Raw genomic sequence first — 12,763 nt, forward strand, 5'->3', positions numbered from 1 at the left:
TGCAACAAACTTTTTCTGGGGCATGCTGGCATCTCAAACCAGCAAGTACTGAGCTCTGTGGGGCTGGTTCAGAAAAGCATTCATGGAAGCATTTGATTTCAGGTCCTGTTTCCTGAAAACGTGAAGCTGATCACACATTTGACTACTTCATTGGACTGAGACCAGGGCACAAGGTCTTGGAGATGGACGTGTTTGTACCGTGCTGACAAACATCTGCGCCGGGCGATGAGGTCGCCTTCGCTGACAGGCTCCATGCTCCACTCAGCTATTTTAGGACAGGTTAGGGAGCAGCGCATGAGGGGGAGGTTATGATGTGAAAAAAGGTCAGAAGTTTGCCTGCTTGCTCAAACCAGTAAAATCTGTTTTTAATCCAAGAAAACACACCAAAACACACGTCTTGGAGAAAAAGGTATGTTGTATTTTTCCTGATCACCGTTTTCCCTGGTGGCAAGTTTCTCATTCAAATTTATATCCACGGCTTTGTTTATGGGACTTTACAGAAGGATTTGCATGGGTTAGTGAGGAGAGGGAATACACAGAAACACAGAACCCATTAAAGCACATGAGGCTCTGGTGGTTCCCCTCCCCAGCTGCTACGAAGTTTATTTGCAGGCTGCAGCCTGGAAAAGGGGCTGTGGCCCATCTGCACCCCGTATGTAGGAATTCGTTTCCAACATAGCCACAGGAGTGTGGGTCCAGCAGACCCTCCCCTAACCTCCTCTCAGATCCCCCTCCACACTGACTTAATTGGAGCCAGAGCAGACGCCACCGAGCACTGCGGTGTCATGGGGCAGGGGCGTCGGGGGCTCGCCTGCACCACTGATCCTCCCAGGTCCCCCGCCGTTCCCTCCATCCCCGGCACAACCGTGGGGTTAAACAGCATTGCAAGCCTTGTGTGGGCCCCCCCGCATGGGGTGAGCTTCACCCCTAGAGCAAGGCAAGCGTCATGCTGGATGGTGGGGCACGAGCGGGAGATCAAAGAGGGCAGCGCTGTGTTGCTGCACCGCATCTCTGGGGCTGAGCCTCTGCCCTCTGCAGCTGCGAAGCACAGGCTCCCTGCGCGATGGCGCGGGCATTGGGGCGATGTTGTGAGTAAGCATCCTGGAAGGAAAAAAATCAAAGGGTAATATTGAGACTGAGGCACGGAAAGGAGATGGTATTGCTTATATTAGATCTTGTTCCTACAGCGTCTTTTGCACAGGAGGAAAAAGTTTCTTTTTGTATATTGTGTCTGCCTGGAAGGTGTTGGGAAGGGCTGTCTTAGAGTGGGGAGAGCAAAGGCATCTTCTATTTTAAACCTTTGTTAAAGGGAAAGGGACAAGCATATGAGGGTAGGAAAAAGAAGAGATGAACATTAGCAAACTTAACTGCAATCAGAAGCATTTGTGGAGGGGTTTGTCCTGAGAAGGCAAGTGGTAAGGTTTTGAGGGCTCTTTGCTGTTACGCAGATATGAAAAAAAGCATTAAAACAGGCAGTAATTCTGTGGCTGAAGTGAATAATTAAACTAATGAAGGACAACACTTTAAAACAAATGATTGTATGGGAAGTTCATGCAGACCAAATGTCAGCAGGCAACCTAACTCTACCTTCAAAAGTGTTTAGACATTTTAGCAGTTTTATAAATACCCTCTTTCAAGTGTATCTATCTGTGATTCAGCTGAGTATCTGCCCCCACAAGGCCACCTCTGCCCAAGAGGCAGAGTCATGTTTAAAGTAAGCAGTGACCTCTGGATCAAAAATAAAATCACATGCTGAAGAAGAGGAGAGAGTGATGGTCACGCTTCATGGCTTTAAACCTCAGGTTTCTTTTATTGACACTAACTTCCTTAATGTCTCTCTCTTTTTTTCTTTTTGAATGGCATGTCTTTGTTCTTTTTCATATTACTTATTTTTTCTCTCAAGAAGTAGTTCATTTTTGTCCAATAATTTCTTTTGGTAAAATTCATAGTATGTAGAAGCATGTTAAATTTAGCAAAAGTGTTTTGCTCTCCTTAAACAAACACAGAGGTAACAAGGTCTAACTCATGGCTGTGGGAGCTGCTGCCCTGGCCCCACGTCCCACGTTTCACCCGCAGCGTTTTCCCAGGAGGGGTAAGCCCCTCTCCCACTGCTGTCAGCATTCTGCTGTTCTAAAGAGAGCTCCACAGACAACCATTTAAAGCTCCCAGATCTCACCATTTGGATGTGGCGGCTGCTGTTTGAGGCTGCCACAGAAAGGCTGGCGGCTGTGCGGGGGCAGCGGGGCGTACTGGTGTGCCAGCGGTGCACATCTCCCACGCGCAGCTCGGTGGCTTCCCCACCTACCTCAGCTCCTGCGCCCTGCCTCGCCAGTTTTCCTGACCACCCTAAAGGGAAAATACTGAGCATTTATTAAGGATTTGTGTATAATAATAGATGAAAAGGGAATGGTTGACTTCAGAGTCCAGGAGTTTTGCCTGCAAATAACCATCCATAATACCTGTACCCTTCACTGCAACAGACCTGGTCTGGCCCTCCTCTAGTCTTCAGAGGGAAAGGCCTTACTCACTCTGGTATTAGCCACCACCTTATTTATTTCTTTTCCATGGCTATTAGTATTGAATCAGACTTTGTTTCTGAGGTTGAGTGAGAGGAAAGACGGTTTTAGTATTGGCTCTAATTATGTATTTTGCCTCAAGCCACTGACACAAACATTTATTTGCTCAAGGGTCACCAGAGAAGTGGTTGAAAAGCACCTACAGATTTTAATTGGAATTTGATTCACATTCCTGTTCAAGAATTCAGATGACCCTTTTATCAGAACAAGCAAAGCCTTAGAATATTGAATTGCAAATACTGTAGTAAAAAGCTTTTTTGTGGTATTTACAGAAGTTTTTGGTCAGGGCAAAAATTCCAGGGAAGCTGACTTCCTCTTGTAATTTTACCACTTCTATGTTAAATTTAGGAACTAAAAGAGAAAGAAACAACTTAGCCTTCTGGGTTTAATTCAAGATGGTCCAAAGCTAAGTAATTTGGCTTTCCATTCACTATAGAAGAAAGTGCTGCTGAGTTCTAGCATTAACCCCAACCAGCTGACTTGTGTGACAGCTACAAATTTGTATTTCTAGGATTCCACCTCAAGTAAATACTTGTTAAGTGTATGCATTTTTGGTAGTGATGATGAGTTCAAAATGACTGCTTTGCTTCTGCTGTATGTATCTTGGAGCTAGATTTCTCTGTGAAGTCTGCGGAAGCTTGTTACCATGTTAAATGCCCAGCTTTCATTAAATCCACACCTGAAGAGTAAGTAAATGAATCCTGAATTTCATACTTGAAGGTATGTGTGCTTTTCATGGACTTATGCCAACTAGATTCTAGATTTAAAGAGACATCGTGATAACCTTAACCACACTGTGGCCAGACTAAACCTCAAAGATCTTGTTCCTAGGGGCACTGCTCTTTGAAGTGGCACCACTAACAGGTTTAGCTACTGTAGGCATTTATGAGGTACAAAATGATAAGGTAAATAGGCATAAAATGTGACTTTAATGGCATGTAAACATCACCAAACTGCATTATATTCTTGCATTCCAAGCATTTGTTTGTTCAATTTGAGTTTTGTTTTCTCTCCTTTTTTTTTTTTACCTTTTCTCCTTTTATCTTTTTCTTTTCCTCTATGAACCCGCCCTGAAGAAACATAGGAGTGTTTGCCAACTACAATAGAAAATCTCCAACAGCTCAAATGTATATATTTACTATGAATTGAACTTGCAGCTCTTAACTAATACTGTGTGTTTAAGCCATTTACTCATCAAAGTAGTTGGAGGAATATCTGTGTGTTTTCCACAGTGCTTCCAGCGTGCTGCTTTGTTTGTTGGTGATTTATTAATGATACTTGTGATTTATTACTGTCACTTTATTAGATTATGTGTACATCGGTGACAAAGCACTTTGTGGATCATGCCTTGTTAGTCATAAAAGCATTCAAGAAGCCATGAAAATCAGTTAAGCTTGAACCTATTGAACAAAAGAGCATAGTGCTGTCTATTGATCAGCAGTCTTTAGATATGTAATGAATAGTAGTACTTTGGACACTGTCAGATAGTGTTTTCCTTTGGATCTGATAAATTACACCCTTTTGTATTAGTGGTTTGAGATCTGACATAGAACACTCTTGTACTGGTATTTCTTTCAGCTCTAGTACAGTGGTGAACTTACATGGCCAAGGCATGTAAATGCTGATAGAATACCTGATATTTTCTCTTCCAATACAGCTTTAGCCATTGAGTTAACAGGCATGTAACTTTCATATATGGCAGAAGATTGAGGACCAGCCTGCAAATAGTTTGCAAAATATATTTGTAGCCTATGTGTGTGGTATACACAATCTCTCTCTCATATATGGATAACGTACACAGACCTGGACAGTAGCTATCTGATTTCTTTATGAATACAGATTATATTCCGAATTTCTTATTGAACAGGCAAGCAATATGTAAGATTAAATCCTCATTATTTGTTGGTTTGAAGTGTACTTTTTTTCTGTTTACGATATCAGGACTTGATTTCTTCCTGCCTTGCAGTTTTTACAGCCATTTACTGGGTTGTAGGTAAAAATTTGCTATTTCAATTGCATAAAGTTGAAGGCAGAGCTTATGGTGCAGCACGCCCCAAGTCTTACATCTGTGTCATTCTCTGAAGGATATCCCCATTAATACTAACAGTCAAATGCTTTGGAGGAACACATGTTTGCTAGGGCCTTCCTCTGGATCAGAGGGTCACTTTCTCCCCTCTCTCCACTGCTTTTCCTTGTAAGAAAAAATTGCAGAAGAATGAGCCCAGTACCCTATTTTATTAACAGGATTAGGGGCAATAAACTTCCAGCAGCTTCTTTTTTCTGGATGTTTTCTAATGCTCCCTTCAGTATTTGCTTTTCCAAAAGAAAAGATTTGCTTTTTCCAAAGACAAGATTTATTAGTCAGCATAACCTGATGTGACACAAAAGTAGTGTTTTTTAGTAATGCACTAACTCAATTATAGATATAGCAAATAAGTGTGTTTGGTGCGTACTGAAGGATTACTATTAAAGTAAAATACAACAAAAATTGGAATACTGCTTCCTGAGAACCAGGAAGATGCACTTCATATTTTGTAGTATCTATCTTTTCTTATATCTTGGTTTGGGGAATAATTAAAGCCTGGTCATTAGCACCTGACAGTCTTACCCTGGAGTTAGCCAAAGCAAAGCTCACCTAAACCACTCTTAAACTGCTCTGTCCTCCTGTCCCTCTTACTCCCTGTGCCTCGTGTACTGCTTTTTCTCTTTTTCTTCAGCGGTCTTTCTTGGAGACCAGCTATGGAGAAGGTGTGAAGATGAATTCTGGGAAGGATTTTTGTAGGCTGTCAGTGCAATACTACTATTGATGATGATGATAATAAAAATAATAATAATGACTTTGTTATTATTGTTTTATTGCAATAATATTGCAAATTTAAAGTAGAATCTTTATCCAAACCTCTACCTCGCCAGGACTAGACCGAAGAGAAAACTTGCTATTGTTGCAGTGAAAATCTCTCAGCACCAACTCAATTTGATTAAGAAAAGGGTAAAAGCATGAATGGGCTTGATTTCCTTAAGCAGTTTAGCACACCACTGATCATAGAAGCGTTTAGAAAAACCCCAACAAACAACTAATACTTAAGTAGGTAACAAACCCACCTTTGCGGATTTTCATTTTATTTCTATTTTATTACAAGAGATATGAGACTGTAAAGGATCTCCTGAATCTTTGAATTCTGACCTGGCTATTCTGTGACTACATGAGTAAAACAATATGTTATTAATGTAATTTGTGTATACTTTGCATGTACTTAGAACTTTCATCTTAAAATTAGCATCACTGTTCTTATGCTTGGTTGCAGGATCCTGCTTTACTGAATGTTAGATAAAATCATATCATTAAATGTTTGTCACTTTGAACATTTTAAATGTATTTTTATATGCTTTTGAACACAGGGAAAAACTCAGACACAATGTAACCATGACACAAAGTAATGTTATGTTCATTAGAAAAGGCATTTGTGTTGTTGACATTGGAAAGGAGGGTGCAATCTTCAGACATCCATGCCAGTATTTTGGGTAAAAACATTTTTATTGAAAAGTAAAACTAGGATTGAGCTCTGTTTGGCTGATTTTTAATTCTCTTCGCCCACCCTCCACCCCACCCCCCCAGTAGAAAGTTCCAAAAAGGGGTCCAAATGAGTGCTATAAATTATTTTATAAGACCACTGTAGGTTGTATATTACAAAACAACTACACAAAACTAACCAGAAAGCCCTGGGATTAAGCAGATGAAAAGCCCATTCCAGATGGAAAAGAGCTCGAGTCAGAGCAGCCCAGTGTCCAGAATGCTCTGTCAAAATTAGGTTATATTAGTGTAGTCTTGAAAAGGAGGTTTGGAAAAGAGGCAGAGTTAAGACAGCAGTTAAACTGGTTTTGACAGACTAAATGGAATACATTTCCTAGCTCTAAATGGCTGCACAGTGCTCCTGTAATGGGTATTTTGCTCAAAGCATAATGAGAAGAGAAGAGGGAAAATTATTTCATTTGTCCAGACTATAATCAATCACTTCCAGGAAAAGAAGTCTTTCATGACTTTCCAACAGTAATAGGAGTTTTTAAATATATTAGTTGTACAAATTTCTTTATGAAAGAAAAAATGAAAAGTTATTAGAGAAACACATAAGATGCACAAAATTAATCTGTAAGTTTATGACTATTCTTAGTAATTCCACTGTCTTTGTGCCTTGATACATGCCTTTTTTCTTTATTGTCTCTAAACTGCCAATAGCTGTAAAAGCATGAAAGCAATAGGAAGGATGGAGAAGTCTCAAAAGAAAAGGGATTTTTCATCTGGCAACAGGTCCAGCCCAAAAGCCATAAAGGCCTTTCCTGAAACTTTAGGACTGCAAAAGCTTACTGAGTTTTGCCAGATTACTTTCTTCTGATGGAAGTTCCCTAATGGTAGTGGTGGTTTCTGGACAGTTATATCAACAGTTACAGAAGGTGATGGTAGGCATATGGTTAAAAAGTACTCTGCACAGATATAATACCCAAGAATTTGTGAGTGCCTAAATCTGTATTGTCTTATCTAGTCATGAGAATATTATCACTCCCAAATTTAAACAGCAGAAAAGCTGAATCATGGGAAAGTCAGTCTTGTTCCCCTTGAACTCAGCACTGTAACGCATGGAGACTGTCTTTGGTATATAAAATGCAAGGCCAAACCCAAGATAGTATAGATTTGATTTTGCATGCTTATATGCACTTAAAAGGGTAGAGACATTATCATTTATTTTAATATGTGTGCTGCATGCTCTAAAAGCCACTTTACTCAGGGAGCACAAGAATGGATTCAGTGCTTCTACCTTTCGTAGACTCTCCAGGGGCTAGGACAGAGAGAAGAAGAAAAGATGAGCCCAAACTAATCTCCCCAAATAAAAAAAAAAAAAAAAAAAAAAGATGGTCTGTGAACCAAGTGAAGGGGTGAAGTTAGTGGGCACACTAATTATTAGCTTCCAGGATTCATTTGACATCCAGGAATTTCCTACAGGTAATATTGTGCCTAAACACAAAACCCTGATGCTTTGCAAAGACTCTCCTGGAAGGCCCCCTGCACAGATTAATATCAGGTACATTTGTTATTGAAGCAGCAATGGATGGATTCTCAGCTGTGGGTCCTGAGCACGCCTTCATGGTGCTCTCCTGCTTCAGAGATGTAAGGAAAATTGTCTCTTGTCATATTGTTCTTTCAATGCCACCTGAATCAGTCTCTTATATTGGAAAAGGCTGGGTTCTTTAAATAATGTCATTTCAGAAGCAGGTAGCTCTAAAGTGTAGGTTTAGCTATTATGTAGTTGTGTGTCAGTTTTATGGATGTAATTCTTCAGTTTTAACTGGGCTTTTTAATTGCACCTAAAAAAGAAGCCAAATGAATTCTTCCAACCCCATTTAATTTCCATCTCTGTGTGCAGCTTCACTTTATGTTTCTTATAACAAAACGGCTTTTAAAGCTGATAAATGGCTACAAAGATTTTGCTTTTACTTTGTTGCTTTTCTGTTTGTTTAACCAAGAGCAGTTCTTTTGGTCCTGACCTCAGCCTTGTCAAATAGACTTTGTTTGTCAAACTGCTCATGCTCCCATTAACTCCTAGCTGTTTCAATTGTCATGTTTGATGAATGGCTCAAATACTGCTAGCATCATTAAAAGCCAGGGTACTGAGGGAAGTATTATGTTAGACTGCGTCCAAATACACACCATAAATAGGAAAATTCCAAGCAAAGAAAATCTTTTATTGCATAAAGGAAATTGCAAGTGGTTTAAACTAATCTCTTTTAATGCCATCTTTCATATGTGCAGGAGACAAGAAAAAGCCCCTCAGGTTTCATGGTTGGTATTATCTCTTCATGGTTAAAGAACATTAGTAGCTTTATAACCTTATTTATACAGCGTTCATGGAAGAGCTTGGGTCTGTGTGGGGGAACGGGCCTGCTTAGCGTGCATAAAAGTGGCAGAGCGGTTCCCACAGTGCTCCGTGGGTCCGGAGGATCTGTCCCTTCCCAAAGCAGAGCCTGCTCTTTCTGTAAGTCACACAGCGCAATCACTGCGCTATTTCCCCCTCCCAGGCTGACGGCAGCACGGCAGCACTGGGGTGCTGGCACCCTGGGCTCTGCCTGGGCAGTACCCACAGCTGAGCCTTCCCTGGTGACCTGCCGGTAAAAGCTGCACCAGTTCAGGCTCGCCAGGGTCTGGCAGGGCTCGGTTCTCCCATTACACTGAAGTCAATGTTTCAGTTTATGTTGTCTGGTGCTCTCGTCTGCCCTTTGCCGTACTTACAGCACAGTCCTAGCAGTAAGCAGAGTTCAGGATTAGTTCTGGGAAGTTGGGTAATGGCTTCAGCAGAAAAAATAAATATTTTTGTTATTGTTGGTGTTGTGGGGTTTTTTTGATTCTGGCCTTTTTTTAACTGTTGAAGTCTACCTCAAGGCCAAAGAGCTATTGTTCGAATAATTTTTACATTCTTGAGGCAGATAAAATTATTCAGATGAATATTTATAAAGATACATTTAAATATGCAAAATTATACACTTCTAGTCTGGTGGCATTGCTATGCCTATGAGGCTCAAGACAGGGTTTTTTTATCATTTTGTTTTTAAAAAGTTGTAACTTGAACTATATGTGCATATACATATGGGCTGTTTCTAATATTCCTGAGTGTTACTCATGTGGAATTTTCATCACGAATAAGTACACTGCTGCAGTATATTTTTCCTGGACAGTGTTACAAACCATTACAATGAGGACAGCAGGCAAACCATTAAAGCAATTCTGAAATGGTATCAGAAGTAGGTCCTCAAAGTTTATATTTTCCCAAGCTACAGCAGCTCATTGTGGTTTTTTCCTTGCTAGAGGATAGAAAGGATTTATTGATCTCAGTTGGTTTTGAAACAAGGAGAAAGCAAAGAAACTTCCAGTTGTGTCAGAAACTACGTCAGCCAGTTTGCCTTCAGTAAGTGTAACTCTGCCTAGTTGTTTGAGCAAGCAATGGCAGAAATTGTCTCTCTGCTATCGCAGCTAACTCAGACTTTAGATTTGAGATGATCTTTCTAAAACTGTAGTTTTAGATGCAGGATGGCAGTCACTGGGCTGGAGGCATTGTTACTCTAAATGAATGATTTTCATTACAGCCAAAGCAAAAATTTAAAGATGTTGTGAGAAACATGAATGGATGCACTGAAGTCCCTTCTCCCTTTCTGAGGTGCCATAAGCAGCAGAGCACAGAGGTGGACCATGGGCTCCCAGCAAGTTACCACCGCCAGGGAGGGTGCACAGCTGGCTCCCCAGAAGCCATACTCCTGACTGCTGTCTGCACCACGTGTATCCCAACCACCCTTCTCACCCCACACACCTGCCGGGTGAGTGACAGCATTTATTATTTCCTCCCAGGTGGAAAGGTGCTTCTCTTTGTCTGGACTAGATTTCCCAGGTTTGTATGTATTTAGATTGCAGTGATCTGCACATCAACGATACAAACTTAAAAATTTTCATCCAGACAAACTGTGAGATGATATTACTGTCTGTAACCATCAATGTGTGTTTCTGTCCTGGGGTACATCAGGTAACTGATGTTTGTTGCCTAGGACCCTAAGTATGGATTTGGTTTCCTAAAAAGCTGAGGTTTCTTTAAATTAGTGGAGTTCACCGTTCCTTTCCTATTCAGAGTAGTAACAGTGTTAGTGAGCAAAATACTTTCATTAGAACAAATGGGGTTTTCAGCCTCAACTGCACCCTTGTTTCTGTCTGTACCAGAATTACATATTAATCAAAAGAAAGTAGGAAAGCTGCAATCATTCCCTGATGAGGTTTCCTGCATTTTTAATCACAATTTGTTGGTGTCACTGGATTTTTGTTACTCTGAGGAGTACTGAAACCTACAGCATATGAATTCATTTGATTAACCACACTTGAAGTGAGTCCATAGGAATAGGGCTTGTACTTAATATTGCTTTCTGTGGGAGAGGGTTATAACCATCAACGGTAGTTGCATCTCAGAATTAAATATAACTGTGTACCATACACAGGTAGGTACCGAACCCCCAACCCACACATGCTCTCCCACTAAAACCCATGGGACCAGCACTTATGAGAAAATAGACTTGGAGGTCTGCAGGCTCAGTTGGTCTCTAAGGAAACATGATCTTGACCTGGAAAAGTGGGATTGGGGATGTCAGTATCTACATACTTGTTAAATCAGCGAAATGAAGGATTTGGCTCATAGTTCACTGAAAAGGCATCAGCAAGGTTAAAGCAAAACATAAGAAAAAGCTTGTTTGCTGTGCCCCCTTGTTCAGCATATAAATGATACTGTCAGTTTTGAAGTGAGTGCTGCAGTCTTTTCCTGGAAAGCATCATTGGCAGAAAAATAATTTTCAGCAGAACTCAAGAACTGAGAGGGAAAAATGGTATAAATCAGTTAACAAGTTGACCCACAGTCAGCCAAACTAAAGAGGCCTCATTTCCTATGGATTTCTGTCTCTTCAGCCTCATTGTCTGCTGTCCAGCTCCCCACCACCACCAGCCCTCCCTGTCCTTCGTGCCTCCAGTGCCTGGCAGGAGAGGCTGTGTGCACAGCCAGGGCAGCGCCGCTGCATGCGCAGTCATGGGCTGTCCACGTTTTGCACAGGACTTGAACTGGACACTCATTCAGACCTCTGCCCTTCTGTAACACGGAGTTAAAACTTGGGGGGAAAGAGCAAACAGATGACAGGCAAATATTCGTACAACGCAATTGTGTTGTAACCTCATTTCCCTAAGGAACTGTATATTTTTGAGTAGTTGGTATTTTTAGAGATGGGATATTTTGCTTATTTTTAAAGGCAAGGAAAAAGATGCATAGAAATAATCAGAGAGGTGTGGCACCGTGCTTTCTCTGAGTAAATATCCACGAGACCATTCCAGATTGCCATATCATACATGTATGTACGTTGCCACAACATACATATCCTAGCCCTACTCCCTATACCCTTTAGATTAGGCTGCACCCCAGACATTGAGGACCTGTAGTAGGTAAGCCTGCCTCCGTTGTATGGCAGTCTCCAGCATTGCCGTGTTTATGCCATCTAGACACGTTAACATCTGAAAGAGAATTCAGGACTGAAGGAATGAATTCTGTTTGACAAAACAAAAGATGACACCAGTTTCTCCCTGGGCATGATGCTGGTGGTGTCAGTAGGATTGTAACATGTTAACTTGTTCCAGCATTTCTGAGCTGGGGGGGTTCTCTTTAATATATGTCAGATTTCCTCTGTAACGACCAATTAAAACTGTAGGACTAAGTCAATGCAGCTATGATATCCGTGGTATCCTGCAGCATAGTTGGCAGAGCAAGCACGCCCTTTTAATTTTCTTTGCTCTGTTTTTCTAGCTTGCTTGTCACTTCAGTTTGCCCATGACTCTTTTCCTTGCACTTTTCCCACCCAGAAAGAATGCTAGGGCTGGGTGGTAAATAAAGGGACAAAGATACCATCAACACAGATGATGAGCGTTTGTATGTGTGATTTTTAAGAAAGAAACTTCAAAGAAATTTTGTGTCATTTAAAATTTTCTAGCTTTTATTAAACAAAATAAAAATTATACATTGTTCAATTAAGCTAGAAGGGGGGGGGGGGGAGCTCTTTATTGAAATTCATCAAGGTGTGACTGAAACGAATTATTTTCCCTGACTTTAAAATATTAAATCATCACCAGAACTTGTTTCTGGGCTCACAGGCAATAATGTGTGTATCTCCTGTTCTCTATTTTGCTTTTGTCTCGCAGGCATAATGTAATAGCCCTACTTTTTTCAAAGAATGTGCATCTCTACTACTGTGTAGTCTGGACAAATCGAGCAAACAAATTACATGTGCAACTAGTCCTTACTGGTTAGATAGTTCTTGGTATTCCTACTTTTGTTTTTCCCTTTCCAACATATACATCTACAAAGCTTGAAAGCTTTGGAAAGGACTATATGTAACTTAATCACTTATTAATAATGTAGAAATAACTTGGACCTTAATCTTGTTCTTTCCTCTCTCCTTCTCTTTTTCATTTCTGGACTGTGAGAAGTATTTCTAGCAGTGGCAAAAATATTTGGATCATCCCACAGTGCTCAGAAACCATAAGGAAGAGAAGCCAGTACAAATGGTAAATGAAATTTTTAGTCATATTGTATAAACTCCAACTCTTACCAGCATGAGGCTGGAAT

At 40.7% G+C, this 12,763-nt stretch overlaps 1 long non-coding RNA gene across 4 annotated transcripts in view; it reads left to right on the top strand.

Annotated features, from left to right (window-relative positions):
* The first annotated feature begins 77 nt into the window (after window positions 1-77).
* LOC130157466 (uncharacterized) overlaps window positions 78-12,763 on the top strand; it is an 83,314-nt gene continuing 70,628 nt past the window's right edge. For all 4 annotated transcript variants that reach the window (XR_008824889.1, XR_008824890.1, XR_008824888.1 and 1 more), the window contains exons 1-3: window positions 78-3,262; window positions 9,708-9,935; window positions 12,625-12,702. This is a non-coding gene — a long non-coding RNA (uncharacterized LOC130157466). The remainder of the gene's footprint in view (window positions 3,263-9,707; window positions 9,936-12,624; window positions 12,703-12,763) is intronic.

The sequence above is a fragment of the Falco biarmicus genome, chromosome 12 (genome assembly GCF_023638135.1).
Source record: "Falco biarmicus isolate bFalBia1 chromosome 12, bFalBia1.pri, whole genome shotgun sequence".
NCBI lineage: Eukaryota > Metazoa > Chordata > Aves > Falconiformes > Falconidae > Falco > Falco biarmicus.